Source organism: Cyrtonyx montezumae, unplaced genomic scaffold, assembly GCF_038088225.1.
Source record: "Cyrtonyx montezumae isolate F1298 unplaced genomic scaffold, pur_monq_1.0 scaffold_8, whole genome shotgun sequence".
NCBI lineage: Eukaryota > Metazoa > Chordata > Aves > Galliformes > Odontophoridae > Cyrtonyx > Cyrtonyx montezumae.
Window position 1 is genome coordinate 68,777,443 of NW_027072089.1, and position 14,898 is coordinate 68,792,340.

Sequence of the window (14,898 nt, forward strand, 5' to 3'; positions counted from 1 at the left end):
AAAGAAAATTGAGAAGATAAAAATTGTTAAACTTCAGGAGTTGTGTACTTTTTGAAGCATACACTTCTTGAATTTAAGTGTTAGCATTGTTTTGAAGAGTAACAAAAAGGGTAAAATACCGTTCAAAAAGAGCCCTCACAGATAGTGTAAAATAACCCTTCTTAGAGAGCACATATGTAAGAGTTTAACAAAAAAAAAAAAAAAAAGGGAACAAAAATAATTTCTAGTGCTTGTGATTATTTTCTAGATTGCTTCAGTACAGCAGAAACTTTTAAATCATACAGAAGTATTAAGAACAAATGTATGGCCAAGACAATGTCCAGTGTGTTTTCTTAAGTAACAGGGTAACCCACTGCACTGGAACAGTAGCAGATAAGCACAAACGTGCAAAAACAAAAAAGCCACTGATGTTAGCTTTGGCCAAAAAAATGAAAGATTGTAATGTGCTGCAGGAAAAGCACTGCCACATTTAACATTCACATTGGAAAAAAAAAAAAAAAAAGGAGGAAGAGTTTGTTTTAAATATTTGCATTCCACTCCTTAAATTTGCATATATTCCTGTCTCCTCTTAGTCATCACCAAATATACTTCAGTATTTTGAATCTTTATAATCAAATTGAAAACATATGCATCTCTTTACTTATAAACCAAACAACAACATTCTTAAGGAACACTAAACTGAAGTGGAAAACTAAACGTTAATGAAAATGACAGATAAGTAGATCTTTTAAATCTATTAGGATAGTTTATAGAAGACCAGACCTTTTGCAAAAAGAACAGTTCAGATAGGAATGAGTATAAAAGTTGATATGTATTTCGATATTTAAAGATAACAGATATGTAGACAGAAGATTAGCCTGTTTCCCAATACAAGACGCTTTAAATTATGTGCCTGGTTTATAGTGCCTCTATACAACCCCCTACACGTATGGTTCAGGACCGCCTACTTTCAAGTTCCTGTTTATAATGAGTGCCCAAAACTCCCTAAAATTAGATTTCCTACCTTCCCTCCTCAAAATTAATAACATGAAAAAGAAAAAAATTAAGAGATTAACACACACTATTCGCTAACTAAAACAACACTGTCAGGAAAACAATCACTTGAAAATTAACATATGCCAAAGAATAATGAACATAGAACTTTTCTGTTTTCCCAATTTTTCAGAATTATTTTCTTAAGGAGCTAAATTTTATTGGTAAAGTATGGTGTAATACTATAACATGAAGAACAGCAATACCAGCAGGGCAACACCATCCCAGGCTGCAGCAAATAAGATGCCCAAATACAGCAGCTGCAGAGAAAGGAAGAAAGGAAGAAAGGAAGAAAAAAAAGGCTTCAGATAGACAGAAATCTCCAACCACACCTCCATTGCCAACCCTTAAGTGAGGTCGGGGAAGGAGTGGATCCTGGCTCCAACTCTTCTGGCCAGTCAGGTGCACTGCATGCACCTGAGCTCCTCTGAGTTGACCCTGACTTCTCACCAGATGCTCCATCTGGTTCAGGTTGTGACTTAGCATTTCCACTGTACGTGTATCACTTGCTTTCAGTAATTTTATTAATATTTCAGAAAAGGATGACCTCAGTTAATAAAGAGTTTTTCCAATAGTACTATTCCATTATTACTTTATGATTTAATAATCTTACACGCAGAAGAAGAAATTAAAAAAAGGTTGAATTACAGAAATCAAAAAAGCTTTCTTTATCTGCCTTTTTTTCCTAAGATTGGCAAAGTGAGGTGTATTCTGTAAATGTTTGAAAAGGTTGTTCTGTAAAGGTTTGAAAAATAAAAAAAAAGCTCAGATTCACAATTTTTATAGAATCTTCAGGATCAAATAATGGCAAAAAGTGAAATAGTTCACTTTTTTAACTGAGCATAGGTTTTCCTGACAAAATATATAATATCTATTACTGATAAATCTCAGCAAATGCTACTTAATTCTCTATTAAAATAAGCATGTCTATATGAAAGACAAGGACTAACATTCCTGTAGAAGACTTCTTTCAAATTTCTGTTGCTTCTGTTCTTGGACTTCTTGAAGAGTTTTTTCAACATTTCTGATCAAGTGAAAAAAAAAGTTTTGTTTTTCCTTTTTGTAGTTCATTTCATGTGTTTGCACTCTTCCAATTTGATCATTAATAATTTACAATCATCATAACTTATAATGATCATTATAATTTATAACTGTCATTTCATTATTTTCTTTTTTTAAATAATTCAAAATCCTCTTTTTTTAAAATGCTTTAAATATGATGTTTGGATAAACATTATGACTGTAGTGAGTGACATTTTTATCAAGATAATAAAAGTTTGAGTGTGTATAGCTGCAATACTTTGTTTAATCTGTGTTATTCTAAAAAAAGAATTTCAAAATAATACTGGGGAATGTATATAAATGCTTACTCATTATTATTAGAAAATCTTGTGATACTTTGATGTGTTTTGAGAGAGCACAAGTCAGAGGGGACCTGAAAGAAATCTTCATTGTTCTTAACCTATGGGGGAAGGTTTCCTTAATAAAACTTGATATGCTGTTTTTTTAACAGAACTTCATGATTTTTTTAATTAATTGAAATTTTATATTTGTTTTATGTGAGATTGAATTAAAATAATTACTTTAAAACACTTTGTCCTCAATAAAATACCTTTGTCTTTCTGGAGGACTGGAGGTCTTTTAAAAATAATATGTTTCCATCTGTTTCTATGTAAACTAAAGCAGCATCAGCAATAGACCTAAGGCTTATGCTTGCATTTTCAAAAATGACATCATAAGAGGCTGAGCCTACAGGAGCAGAAAAATATAACCAAGACAACAATTTCCTCTTCGTTTAAAATCCTAAAGTAACTTCCTTGCTTTTGTGGATTATTTTATTTAAAAATGAATTTGTGAACAACTTTTCACTGCAGGAAAGAAGTGCTTTGGACAGAATATATTTAATTTTTATATTTATCATGGGCTATCTAGTACAATGTGAGTCTTTAAGAAATCTGTTGTTTTAAAGTGTTGTTCTTAAGCTATAATGTTTTATTTCTTTCTACTGTTTTAAGTGAATAAATGAAAACTATGATATTACTCAGAATTAATAGAATTGAAAATGGTGCGTGTTTCTCAAAGCTGCAAAGTACTTAGAATATTAAGGACTACTTAAAATTCAGTTCTTCATCAAGTACACGAGGTACACAAAAATCTAGTCCAACTGAAAATTAATCCTAGACGCATTCCCTAACCCTGGCATGGTGTGCTGCAGAACTTTGCTCTGTTGAAAAGAAATTGTATTTGACTGATTGTCACAGATGCATAAAGATTTTAATATCAGGGAACTTTGGTATAATAATACTTAATCTTAATTACTTTTGTGAAATGACACTGTAACTAGAGTAAAAACAATTAGGATGTAATTTCTTGGACCTGTCAGTGTGAGCTAATGAGTTTCTTCTATGACTTTGATTACTCCATCAGAAAAAAAAAATCAGACAGTCCAGAGAAAAAAATGGATTGATCCAAAGTTTCAAGAAATATACTCCATTAATTCCTTCCCCGCTAAGGAGTCTCAACAGAATCCTTTGTACAGGAGTCAGTACTGATGCAAATGAGATCTAGTTGGCTCAGATAAACCAGTTTTGTTGCTTTCTGAACAGAGAATGCCAGCATGAAATTAAGCAGATGGTTAAAATGTTTAATACTTCAATAAATCATACAGATTTCTAGGAGGATCTTTTACTGCATTTATCCAATTACTGGTACCTTCAATACACAGTCAGGAAAGTAACATGATTAACATGATTATACTAAAAGTGCAGTAACGTAAGTCCCACAGGGAGTTAATTAACCTGTTTTATCCAGGAAACTGTAATAATCTCCTTAACTTATGAGTTGTTTAACATTGCCACATAGATCCAACAAATATAAGGAATTATAGCATTTTAAAGAAAACAGTAAGTTATCTTCAGTATGAATGAAGGAGAAATTTTAGGAAGTAGGGAACAAAAGAGGAAAAAAGTTTCTCTCCTTTTGAAGAATGAGGCATGAAGGCACTGAATTTCTTTCCCACATACTATTGAGAGTTCCACAGGATTTTATGACTTAACTCCAGTCTTTGTCACCTTCATAAATCAGTGATACAAATGAAAAGATAAATGACTTATCCATGATTTAGAAGTTCCACAGTGTATCTGAAAAGCTAATCATTTCACAACATCAATTCTGTGTTCTTCCTAGAAAATTTGTCTACGTTAAGGGCATAACTTGAGAAGGTAACCAGATATAAACATTCTTTGCAAAACGAAACTTTGGCTTGTATAGCATACTGTAATATCCCTCTTTTATTCTGGGAAAGTAAACTATGATAAGGTCATCAATTATTTAAAAAAAAAAAAGAAATCAGGGTAAGTTTATTAGATAATAGGATGATAAATCTTCTGATAAATGCAGCATGGAAAAGTCCAAATGCGAAACTCTAAACCAGAAGCCATATAGTAATATCGGCATAAAGATGCACTTCTGTTAGTTCCTGTGGCCTCCTGCCAGGGCTGACACGTGCCTCAGCCTCCTGCTCTGCACTAGCTAGATACCACTGCTCTGTGCTCCTCTGTGTGATAGGTAGAGATATAAGCAAGGGCAGCAAAACTCTGAACTGCAGCACAAATGGTGAATGTGATGCAGACTGAAAACAAAACATGAAGAAGGCAATGAGCCAGGGGACTTTTTTAGCTTGTGAACAAAAGGCTGTAAAGGGGGAAATGCATTTAGAGAAGAAATGGAAATGTTCTTAATATAGAAGCAGCAAGATTCACAGATAGACTCTCTGTTCAGAAAATCAGACTCTAGCCAAGAGCTCGTTACAGCCAAGAGGTCTACTGGGAGTTGTCACCACTTTGACAACTGAAGATGAGAGTAGTGTTATTAACTCAGTTGGCACACGAGGTCTCCAGAAGCTTTTGCTTGCTTTATTTACATCAGGTTTGTGCCATGGGGAGCTCTTACTGTCTCCTTTACACCAGTTTCATGAAATAATTAATGAAGTCAGTTTCATTCTGGTGCTTTCCAAGCAGTTTTTGGTGGTCCATTTCTAACAGCATATAGAGATGCCAAATGGCATAATTTTTCTATGACTGAATTCAAATAGAAGAGAAAGAACCGAGGCTCTTGGCTCACATTAATGCATCTGTTATATTTTATCAACTTTTTTTTTTTTTTTTGAAATGTACTAGTAAATTATCAAGTGGATATAACTGCAAAACCAGATGCATCGTATTTTACCTGACAGCCTATAAATATGCATAGCATAAGTAAAGTTCTGCTTTAAAAATACCATTATTAAGTTGTTTTATTGTTTCTATTTGTTTTTTAACTTTTAATCATGTAGTCCAGGTAACTTTTTGAATAAATACCAAAAAGAAAAAAAGAAAAAATACTCACACTTCTCCTAACTAGGAAAAGAATGTAAATTGATCTTTAAATTCCATTCAAATCTTGTTTGAAATAATGCAAGGAGTCAAACTGGCCTTTACACCAGGAGTCAGTTAATGTAGATGAAATTCATACCTCCTTACTTCACGTAAGAGCATAATAAGAATGAATTGTTAGCTAGTTCACTTTAAATCCATATATGAACAGCCTGAATTAAGAATCTTTATGTCTTTCAATTTAGTATGCAAATGTATTATTTTGCCTTCATAAATTAAAAAAAATAAAACTAGCTAATGAATCACCACTGAATAACAGTATTTCACAAGCAAAATGCATTCATAATAGGTTTGTTTTAATTGTGATTCTCAAAAATTAATTAACTGAAAGTATTATTGTAGAATATCAGTTAATCTGCATAGTACTCATTTTAGATTAACTCAAATTAGGAATTTAAAGTGTGTTGAAGTCATTCTAATTCTACTTGAAAGATGTATTGTTCAGATGTTTTGTGGTTTAACAATATACTTCAATTATTTTGTGTGTGTGTGTGTTTATTTGACTGTTTCTGTGTCTATCCTTAAATCTATAATAAAAATTGAAAAATCTGAAATATGCGTCTCAATAAAATCACTATGCCAGTTCAATATTAGGACTCTAAATAACAATGTAAAGGCTTTCCAAAGTTTTTGAGGTCTATTAATCTTTAACTTGGGTATCTTTATACAAAATTTCTAGCTCTAATTAAATGTGATATTTAAGATAACATCAAGCTCCCAAACATCGATTTTTTTTCACTAAAGAAAGAAAAAGTGTCTTCATTACTTCCAAAAATACTTTAAGAAAATGACAATTCTTACTTTAACACTGTACATAAGTAAAACCCAAGGGACTTTTATAAATGAGTAGATGTATTATTTATAAAATTAGATTTGTAGTAATCACAATATTTATATGTTTTCATGCGGCATGTTCATGCTTGTTCATTGGTGTTCAGGCTTGTACACACATTGCATAATCACATTTGCCAACTTGCTGGACATCTGGCATTTCACATGTGTTTATATGTTCGATGCAATCTCTCTCTTTCTATTGTATTTGGATGTAGTTCATCCATAACAGTATTTTCAGAACTGCAGATATATATAAGAAATAATACATTAAGTTCAATTTCTAGAGTTTGTTTAATGCTGCAGCCCCAAAGCTAATTCCCAAATTTATCTGTATTGCTGTAAGTAAATTCTCAAAGAACAGAATCCAATGGCACAGAGGCAGTAACATACAAAGACAGAAGCATGCTCAAAACAGTGCTAGAAATAAAGGTTCTGTTAGCTGAAACCTTACCACACCATCTCCATCAAAGAGGTCACAAAAACAGTAAAGAAAATTCTGTTACTCAGAGCTCAACAGCTGTTGGTATTGCATAGCTTGAGGTTGTGTTCGCTCAGCCACAGCACTTTTCTGCAGAGAAAAATAAGTGCAACAACTGTCCTAGCAACTAGAAGGGTGATGACCTATTACAGTGCAGATGCATTTGTTTTTCATGAAGACAGCAAAAACCACAATAGACAGTTTTGCCCTGTTGCTGGAAGTGAAATGCTCATTTAAAGAACTGCAGTAGCAATCATAATTCTCATCTGGGGAGCATTTTATCCAATTATTATTTTTAAATGAGATATTTAACAAGTAAATCCAGAAGAAGAATACATATAAATTAATAAAAATATCAAACATTGAGGATAATAATGTTCATGATAATTGCAAAGTTTAATTCAGTTTCTTTCAATTGCAGTAGAAACTACAGGGCAAATTTGACTGAACTCAAATTTCACTAATATGTCTGAAGGTTGAACAGCAGAAGGAGGAGCCTACCACATACCTTTCTAAGCAAATTCTCTGCTTCAGTAATTCATTCACACTGCTTTCCATTGACATTTTCATCTTTTATAATTCCCAGCTCTGTTGGGAACCTCTTTAGAATGAGTATGAGGAGTGATGTGCAGCACTTTTCCCTTTGGGATTTCCTTCTCATTAAGACTAAGAAAAATCTACTGACTCCTTGGTCAGTTTGGGTTCGCATATAAAGGGCAGCACTCTATCATTCAAAAGCAGCTCACTCATATCACATCTTCATCTGCCCTCTGACAGTAGTATCTCTCCATTAACGTTCAAGACATGACCTAATAGCACAGGCTTCATGTTTGCCATACCAGCAATTTGACAGCTGCTATATTCACTCATATAAAAATGTTTCTCTTGCTTGAAGTTTTGCTCTTCTTTACAGGGTAGAAAGCCCACTATCAGAATCTTGTCAGATGTTCTACTGTCTGGAATATACACAAAAAGCAGGAACAGACAAGCAGCCCCTCCTTTCTCTCTCTGCTTTCCCTGGCTGCTGCTCAGTGAGAAGAATGACATGGATGTGATCCAAGCTCATTCTGCATAAACAACAAGCAACATCTCTGCATACAACACAGCATCTCCAAAGGGAATTCACATAACTTAAAGCTGTGTTATAGGACAATGCCTGAGTTGCTGCTGCAGCTGCAAAACAGAAAGTGTTGCGGGTGTTGTTTATGATAAGAGTAATTTCAAATGACGCAAATTTGAGTGTAAGTCTGTCAAAGTCAGAAAGGTCTTTCCAAAGATAAATTCAATTAAAATGAGATTGATTTCATTTACTATCCCCAGCAAACATTCAAAACTTCAAGCAGGTCAGTGTGGAAAAGCAGGTAATGCACACATTTAAAAGACTTTTCTACATCGTACCCATTGCCAGACATCACTGTAACTTCTTCACAAGATTCCTAATATGAGAAAGTCCATGAATATACAGAAGACGAAGCTGATCAAGAGATTCACCTCCACTAAAAATAGCAAATGAATTTTGCCAGAAAAAGAAAGAAAAGAAAGAAAGAAAGAAAGAAAGAAAGAAAGAAAGAAAGAAAGAAAGAAAGAAAGAAAGAAAGAAAGAAAGAAAGAAAGAAAGAAAGAAAGAAAGAAAGAAAGAAAGAAAGAAAGAAAGAAAGAAAGAAAGAAAGGAGAGAAAGGAGAGAAAGGAGAGAAAGAGAGAAAGAGAGAGAGAAAGAGAGAAAGAGAGAAAGAGAGAGAGAAAGAGAGAAAGAGAGAAAGAGAGAAAGAGAGAAAGAGAGAGAGAAAGAGAGAAAGAGAGAAAGAGAGAAAGAGAGAAAGAGAGAAAGAAGAAAGTAAGAAAGAAAGAAAGAAAGAAAGAAAGAAAGAAAGAAAGAAAGAAAGAAAGAAAGAAAGAAAGAAAGAAAGAAAGAAAGAAAGAAAGAAAGAAAGAAAGAAAGAAAGAAAGAAAGAAAGAAAGAAAGAAAGAAAGAAAGAAAGAAAGAAAGAAAGAAAGAAATACTACAGTAGAACATAATTATTCAAAGTGACATAGGTTAAACATAGGAGGGGATGCAAAGAGAGGCTGCAAAATCCTCTACCCAGGAGAATTTTCATGCACAAGATCATAATGCACAACTGATTTAACTTTGAAACTGGCCTTAGTTTGAGCTAGTCTTGCAAGGTCTTGCTTCTGGGTCATGGCAACTCCCAATATCAGTATAAGTAAGGAAATGAAAAGATTGAGCACAGCTCTGCCAAAAAGACTTGGAGATACTGGTGGATGGCAAGCTGAAGATGAGCTAGGAATGTGCCCCTGCAGCCCAGAAAGCGAACTGTATCCTAAGCTATAGCAAAAGAAGCATGGTCAGCAGGGTGAGGGAAGCAATCTTGCTCCTCCAGTCTGTGCTGGTGAGGCCTCATCTGGAATACTGAATCCAGATGAGGAGTCTCAGTACAGAATATTTTGGACACATTGGAGCATGTCCAGAGGACAGCCATAGAAATGATCGAAGAGTCTCTTCCATCTCAAATGATTCTATGATTCATTGTGTCAAACTGTGAGAATTCTGATACTTAACTAAGATAGAGGTGAAAACTTAATGTCCTTGTTTCACCTGGTGCAGAGTTGATTTTCTTCATATTCCATATTATGAAATATATATATGATAGCATGTAAGAAGATTATAAAACAAATGGGAGTTGGCAAAGAGGGTCAGCTGCTGTTCCATGACTGGCTGAGCATTGGTTACCAAGTGGCAAGCAATTGTTTTGTGCATCACTAGTTTTGTGTATACATAAACTTACTGCTACTTTTATTTTGTTCTTCCTTTTCTGTCTTCTCAACCTATAAGTTCTACTTTTTTATTTTATTTTATTTTATTTTATTTTATTTTATTTTATTTTATTTTATTTTATTTTATTTTATTTTATTTTATTTTATTTTATTTTATTTTATTTTATTTTATTTTATTATTTTTCCTGATTCCCTTCTTCATCTCACTAGGAGGGAGAGGGAGGGAGTGAAAGTGCAGTGTTTAGCTACTTCCTGGGCTATACCACAACACTGAAGAATTAAAAACTATTAAAAAAATGTTCAGTTTCTGATTTTTCAGTTCACAAAGGCTTCCCATTCACTATTCTGCCTTCTGAAGATCATGTGTACAGACTTATTATTTACATATACAGAAAGAAAGAAGAAGTAACAGTAAAACCAAGAATAAATTATAGAAGTTAAGTTTTTCTGTTTGTTTCAAAGACAACAGGAATTTTTTCCAACCATGCACCTTCCAGAATTTCCAGTAAAAACTGAAAATCAAAAGAAAAGAAGCGGGGATTGGTAAAAACAGAATGAAGGCAAAATGGTCAGAGTATTCACTGAAAGAAGTGTACAAAACCCCTCTTAAATTTGTTCATCAGAATTTCTAGCATAAGCTGGTAAATGTGGCAGAACTTAAGTTCTTGTTACTGACACTGGACTTGAAGTTAAGCATCATTACATCACCTTTCATTTTGATGGTGCAAGAATTTTCCAATCAAAATAAGCCTGTTTTATACAGCATGCTCAGGGCAATGATTGTGTGTCAGATATCTGCTTATGCTCATGAACAAGTAAATTTGGATGTATGTTGAATCTTAATCTACTGTTACAGCAAAAGTTGATACTGAATGTGAAAGAAATCTTACCAAGCGCATCCACCTCTTAAATGTACACAGCCTTATGAAGGGTTTATTGCCAACTGCAATAGTCTGATGATAATCTTAAAGATTCAGTTGACGTTCACCTAATTCAGTTGATTGCTACTGATTTGCACGTTTGCAAAGGTTACCATTACAAAATTTTCATCTCAGTATTAAACTACTTCATGAGATTTATAGTTAGGGAAGTAAAGTCTAAATGGTTTAGTATACGTATATATTTTAATTTGTACCCCAGTAGTAAGATTGCCACCATATTCAGAAATGATTAGATGAAATGTTCTTTTGCTTTGCAATATTACTCTCATCTGTAGTATGTACTGGACTTTATACTGAATAGAGGTAGGGTGGCATCAGTGATATGTATCATTCAGTTTTATCAAAGAAAGAAAGCAAAAGTCTTGCACATTTTTCAGGCTCTTATTATTCTCAAAGTTGATCTAATTTATCCATTATAGATGAAGCAAAAGACTGACAGAAAAACACAACATGTGATAGTCTAATTATTATAATCACTTCCTAATAACAACGTTTTGCAAGTTCAGAGTTTACTTTCATCATCCTTTGTGCAAATAAATTTGATAGATCAAATGTTGACACAAATCCAAAGCAGTGGTTATCTAACCAAAGCCTTTTTAACAGGCCATGTATTTCCTGCATGAAAAAAACTACATTTTTTTCATGTTTTTCAAGATATTGACCTGGAAGTAGAGGGGTGAAAACTTACACAAAATTGCTGGGGGCCCTGGCTTGAACGCAGTACTCCAGATGGGGCCTAACAAGAGCTGAGTATAGTGGGACAATCTGCTCCCTCTCTCTGCTGACCACCCCTTTTTTATTGCAGTCCAGGAAATAGTCAGCCTTCCTGGTGGATGACAGGTTGGCCATGAGCCAACACTGTGCCCTGGTGGACAAGAAGGCCAATGGGATCCTGGGGTGCATTAAAATGAGCATGGCCAGCAGGTCGAGGGAGGTGATCTTCCCCTCTACTCTGCCCCGGTGAGGCCTCACCTGGAGTACTGTGTTCAGTTCTGGGCTCCCCAGTACAAAAAAGACAGGGTTCTTCTCGAAAGAGTCCACTGGAGGGCCACAAAGATGATAAGGGGCATGGAACATCTCCCATATGAAGAAACACTGAGAGACCTGGGTCTGTTCAGCCTTGAACTTAGAAGACTCAGAGGGGATTTGATCCACATCTATAAATATCTAAGGAGCAGGAGGCAAAGGGATGAGGCTGGACTCTTCTCAACAGTGTGTGGTGATAGGGTGAGGGGTAATGGCCACAAACTGATGCATAGGAAGTTCCTCACAAATGTGCATAGGATCTTCTTCACAGTGCAGTGACGGAGCAGTGGCACAGCTGCACAGAGAAGTGGAGGAGTCTCCTTCCCTGGAGATGTTCAAGACCCGCATGGACGCCTACTTGTGCAACCTGGGCTAGGGAGCTGCTTTGACAGTTGGACTGGACTTGATGATCTCTAGAGGTCCCTTGCATCCCCTGCAATTCTGTGATTCTGTGTTTCCAGGCTGCAAGTGCACACTGCTGGCTCATGTCCAGCTTCTCATCTACCAGGACTTTCAAGTCCTCCTCTGCAGGATTGTTCTCCAGGAGTTCTTCCCCCAGACTGTATAAATAGCTCTGATTGCCCTGGCCCAAGTGCAGCACTTTGTACTTGGTCTTGCTGAACCTCATTAGGTTCACACATGCCCAGTTCTCCAGCCTGTCCAGGTCCCTCTAGATGGCTTCCCTTCCCTCCTATGTATTAACTGCACCATTCAGCTTGATATCATTTGCAAAGCTGAAGGTACACTTGATACCATCATCTATGTCGTTGATAAAGATATTGAAGAGCACTGGTCCCAGGACTGACCCCTGGGAAGTATCACTCATGACCACCTTCCACCCAGATATAGAGATGTTGATCACAAACCTCTGGCTGTGACCAGCCAACCAGTTCTTAATTCATCAAACAGTCCACCTTCCACCTTTCAAATCCATACCTCTCCAATTTTGAGAGAAGGATGTGGTTAGGGAATACATTAATTTTAAATGGTCTTCACCTGAAGAAGTTGTACTAGAAATGTAGTACCATAATGTTTAGACAGTCCTTCTGGAGATATACTTTTCTATATTGTGCCCCCATCTGTAGTGTTGTTACTATATGCTAGGTACTGATAGTATGTAAAAATTGATTTGTAGGAAAAATAACAAAATAACCAACCAGATATACATCTATTGAGTTTTTGGCTACCCAAAGCAGAAAATGAGAACATAACAATTAGAACAAAGCCAGACTAATGGGGAAAAGTGATTGTTAAAAAATAAAACAGCTTCTTTTAAGAAAAAAGCTGAAGAAATAGGATAAAAAGGCAATCAAAGGTTCTGATAGACAACCTGCCCTTTTCTTTTCTTGATTTTGACTAGACAAGTTTTTTAATCTACAAGGTTATCTTGCACAGAAAACATTTTCAGGGAGACAAGAAAGTAATTACTCTGGTTTGCAGGAAAAGCAAATAATTTTGTTATTTACACGTCTGACATTTATATGAGATGGATTTCTGTTAGACTGATGACCAGAAATACAAAAAACAAAACAAAACAAACAAACAGACAAAAAAAAACAACAAGCAAACAATGCAACAACCTAGCTCTAAATATTATTTGTCTCGCTTGAATTCCCTTAGCTTATCAACTAAGAAAATGTCAACTTCCAGCTTTTCATGACATAAAGATTAGTTCTCAAATCTTTCTCATTCACGAAATAAACTGGGGCTTAGACTGCGGTATTTTCTGTGTAGTGCATAACATTTAAAAGAAATAAAGATTAAAGGAAAAATATATTTACTTTGTAAATTTTCTGATTTGTAGAAGTCAGTGAAAAAATATTGTTGCATCTGAATCACTGGGCTTTTGGTTAATATAAACAACAGACACAGAGCAGAACTTGAGCTTGTATCAAAACACCATTCATACCCTAGATTTGCTAACCTAAAATCTGGACATAGTTGAAGAAATGGTGTCAGAGTGGCTTACAATTCTGCTTCTCAGTTCCAAAGATACAACTTATCAGAAGGGGAAATAACTTTTTCCAATGTCATAATTTTCAGCTGTTTATGATATTTTTAAAAACATTCTAGGCATAAGCCTAGAATTGGTTGCAAAAGAATATATTGAAAGTGTTTTTCTGTATCTAAGACTGCATGCTTCAGTTTTAAACCACCAAAATAGTTAATGAAGGACAAATAATGAAGAAAATTCTTACAGAAGGAGAGCTGAAAATTTGTTACTGAGTAAGCAGCATCAGCTGCAGCAAGTAAACTTCTTTACTCAATCAAAAGCTATATTTCAAACCATAAAATCTACAGTATCCTGTGATTGGATTTAGATGGATCACACACTGTAGTAATTCTTAATTTATTAGATCACTTAGCAAGAGAAAGTTACAGTGCTTCAATAAAGAAAAGAGAGAAAAGAAATAGAAGTACAGAAAAGAGAGAAAAGTACCTTGATTCTTAGCATAGAAATAGTGCTAAGAAATGATATTTTGTGGCCAGAAGGCATTGAGATCCCTGTTAGCAATTTTGAATTTTGAATCCAGTCAGTTCATCTAGATGTTTTCCTTTACATTTCATTAACAAAATGAAAGCACCTTGTTCCAAGAACAAAATCTGCAGCCACAAATTCTGAATATACAGAAAGTGCTCAGAAGAGGGGTAGAGTACTGAACTTGAGCATGCTGATAATTTATGGCATGAGAAACCAGTAGTAAACACAGAATGAAGTACATGCTAATGGTCTTACTATGCTTTGTCAATACAAGCGACAAAATCAGCAATTTCTACAAACTTATCACTAAAAGTATAAGAAGATGTGCTAACTATGTGTGACTTTTTAGAAGGAAAAACATAACAATAAAATTGAGGGGAAATGGCACAATGACTAGAAAACCTCTACTCATTAACAGAAGATCTTGAGATTTTATTGAAAATGTTTGTGCTAAGGGGGTAAGCAAACATGGGACAGATGTACCACATATTCAAGTCTATATTATTCTCTCTTGTTAATTGTTACCAGGCATTATGGTGGTTCTTTTATTATTATTATTATTATTATTATTATTATTATTATTATTATTATTATTTTATACCTGTGGTTGTGAGGGAGGCCATATTCTAAGTCCACAACTACTGATCAGAACTACCTGTTGATTACTATATAGTTGCCTGTTGTAGCTGCAGTATTAGTGAGCTTGTCTGAGGTGTGAAGGCACTTGATATCTCCCTGAAGTATTACCAGCGATAATCCATCCACACAGAATTTTGAAAACATTTTTAATTCAGTATATATAACTATGTTTTTTTAAAGTTGCTTCTGGAAGCCAGCAGGGCTTCTTCTGTCCTTCATGTATGCTAAAGACAAGCAGATATTTGGGAAATTGGTAG